This window comes from Saccostrea cucullata, unplaced genomic scaffold (genome assembly GCF_032062105.1).
Source record: "Saccostrea cucullata isolate Sc308-1 unplaced genomic scaffold, CSIRO_AGI_Scuc_v1 ctg20350, whole genome shotgun sequence".
NCBI classification, from domain to species: domain Eukaryota; kingdom Metazoa; phylum Mollusca; class Bivalvia; order Ostreida; family Ostreidae; genus Saccostrea; species Saccostrea cuccullata.
In genome coordinates, this window is record NW_026937575.1 from 1 (window position 1) to 3,315 (window position 3,315).

Genomic DNA, 3,315 nt, shown 5'->3' on the forward strand with positions numbered 1-3,315 from the left:
AATGGAGTTTGGGTGTTAGCAGACAATAGGCGACTATGGATCTTAAGACAACTAGAAGCTTTAGGAATGTGTGAGAAAACCAAAGTGAAAGTGACAAAATATCTTGGTCGAGGTAAAAATGTAATTGAAAGAGAAGTAAAGATTCGCGGAAACCCCGGAGGGGTGATATATACGTATTAAGTAAGTGTCAAGTGCCTGAAGTTTTAAAATCTGTTTGAACTATTTTCAAAATAAAGTGTAATTATTATTAACAGAAGATAACTCTATCGAGTGTTGAAACAACTGCAATACGGTATTTAACATTAATTTCGTTTTATCGTGCCATAAATTGGATCTCATTCTGCTTCCCCCCTATACGTCACAGATTCTGCGCACGTCCTTCATGATTAACATTAGCGATGTATTCAATTTCAAAATTTGCTAAAACAAGTTTCTTTAAGAATTCTAATTCCTGTATAATTGTAGTCCCAGATTGATCGTGAAAGTTTAGAGGACCTGCAAGAAGCTCTGTCAGGGATGAATTTAGACGAAAACCAAACGTAAAACATGGGTAAAATATATATGTATTTGTTTTGAATTAAGTTATCCATTAAAAATGTTTAAGTAACAAACACCCATTACCAACCACCAACCACACACACACAGAGAGAGAGAGAGAGAGAGAGAGAGAGAGAGAGAGAGAGAGAGAGAGAGAGAGAGTTCAGATGTTCATGTTCTCATTTTTTTTTCTTATTTTACAGGTGCTCTGTCATGAGATTAGGAAGACAAGAAGACAATGTGAACATAGAAAGACATTTACTTATTTTCATCGTTCTGAAGTATATTCTGTTAATATCATATACATATTTTTAATTTTGTATGTTATTGTTATATTAAAATGACTGATAAAAAATGAGAGTTAATTTCTTGAACAATAAAAGGTCTATCACTCATTTCTATGTATACACCCTTTCTTTACCTGCACAGTTGGTTTTCAATGTATACACTTTGGTATGAATTTATAAAATCACAACCTAAGAAAAAAATAAGTAATCTTCTCATGGATGAAATAAAATAATATTAATATAGAGACCCTTCCATATCCATTGAAGATACAGTATATTAAACTTGTCTTTCTGTCAGTATCATCTCAAATCAGGGTGAATGTGCGGAGATGCATTTTGAAAAAGAAGGATTTGACAAACTGGAGGACTTTAAATTTCCTGATTATTGAATATGTATAGTTGGGTACAGAATTATTAATGAGAAGTACAAAGTTCATTGTGTACATGTACATTCCAGAAAAAATGTAATCATTATCATCCTCATTTAACTTTCTATTTGTCTTAGAATATCATAATTTCTTACGTGATATAAGATCAAAAATCAATATATAAATATTTTTTTTCTATCAGAAAATACCATGAAATAAGAATTAAATCAGTACTATATATTTTCAGATAAAGGATAAGATAGGGTAACAGCCGAATCTAGCCCCTTATTAGATGTAAAAATCAGAACAATGGTACAATTGTTATAGTTTGTAGTTCAGAGGTTAAAAGGATCCTCACTTTAATACAAGCACTAATTTTGATTCAAAGCTTACATGGAAGCCACTAGAGTGTGCAGAAATAGGGCATTTTCTAGAATTTCCTCAATTCTGGTGGAATTTCATATTTTGGATACATTTCTCTTCAGAATACATAGAGCACAAGCTTGCCTATCTGAGATTTTTTCACATAAACTGTATCTGAAATTAGTGTATAAAATATATAAATTTGGAAGATAGGCAAGCGTGTACTCTATGTTTTCTAGAAAAAAAATGTACTGTAAAATTGATGTAAATTTGCATAAAAATGAGAAATGACGGAAATTGATCTTTTTCCTTACCTTACTGTGGCCCCTGTATATTCTTAATCTTAAAACCAATACTCATTTTGTGACAGGGGTGACAACAGGTTTTTATGGATAAACTGTTGGATCATTCTGAAAGACAGCCAAACTTGGGGGCCAAATACTGCTCTTACCCTATCTTGTCCTTTTCATATTACAGTATCCTAGATTTTAAATTGAATGTTAAATTTTCATTATTATCATCTGTAAGATCTAGATGTGCAATGGAAACTCAGGGAGATTTTAGAATTGTATATAACTCTGTGTAAATATGTGTGGATTTGTAAAGTACACGTCTCAGTGTTAATTCTGTAAAGTCTTAGTTGGAATCTAAAAAAAACTTTGTCTTCTCAGAATACTTCTGTAGAAATGTATATAAAGCCTATATTTAAAACTAAAAAAGCCGTACTCAGAGGTAAAGTGCTAAAAAATTGTAGGGGTCAATTTCTTTACATTTATTTTAAATTAACTTGTTATAGTATGTAATATGTTGCATAAATGAAGCAGAAAAAAAGGAATGTCATCTTTTAAAAAGTAAAACAATTGAAATTTGATTTTTTATATTTAAGTTTAATTTTAGTACCAGCCTGATTTGTTGAGTTTGGTAATTGAAGAGATTGAATTATATGATCATCCTAACTGTAGCATAAAACTGTAGGCTGATATTGTAGATGCTAGCTAGATTGTATTTTCATTAAAGGGCTTCATAATTAATGTGTCTTGCCTTTTCATGTAAAAATAGTTTATTATTACTTGTTCAGTAAGTGTCTATCAATGTCTATTTGTATATCATCCATTTCTTATAATGATAATTAAGTAATGTAAATTTGCTGCCCCTGATTTAATTGATGTCAGTATTACATGAAATCACTGCCAAATTTTGAAATATACGGATTGTTTTATTTTTGTGTGTTTTCACAGCAAGCATCCTGAGGGTTTATATTAGTTTGTAATTCGGTGATAATGTGTATATATTTTTAAAAATAAAAGAAAAATAAAAGACTTAAACCGATGTCAATCTGTATGTGTTTTTGCAATAATATTTGTAATTTGCAGTGATAGAGAGAAGTTTAATTTTAGCCTGGATATTCTATATGCCAAGTCTCTAAATGTGATCCTCAATTCAACTTTATTTTATTCATTATCTCCTTTTAAACTCAAAACAGAGAAAAAATATGTATGAAATATATCTTTCAAATTCTTTCATATTTGATTATAAATTACTAGAAAAAGATGCTATTAAAATCAGGTATAGGGGCCAATTGCCTCATAGGAATTTTTATAATAGTTAGTTTGGGATAAAAATCGAAGTTCAAACATCAAGTTCAAAAATTGGTCAAACTTCAAGCTCACGGGGTCAAAAGCCATAGTGTATTTAGAAAGGTTGTGTCATAGGAAAATCTGAAATTCACATTTATATGAAATATGAAAGTCTGATCTCTT

General features: G+C 30.2%; 1 long non-coding RNA gene across 1 annotated transcript; it reads left to right on the top strand.

The window, feature by feature from the left end:
* The first annotated feature begins 24 nt into the window (after nt 1-24).
* LOC134248426 (uncharacterized) lies at nt 25-794 on the top strand. Its single transcript, XR_009988047.1, has 3 exons — nt 25-180; nt 466-550; nt 741-794. It is a non-coding gene; the product is annotated as an uncharacterized LOC134248426 (long non-coding RNA).
* The last annotated feature ends 2,521 nt before the right edge of the window (nt 795-3,315 follow it).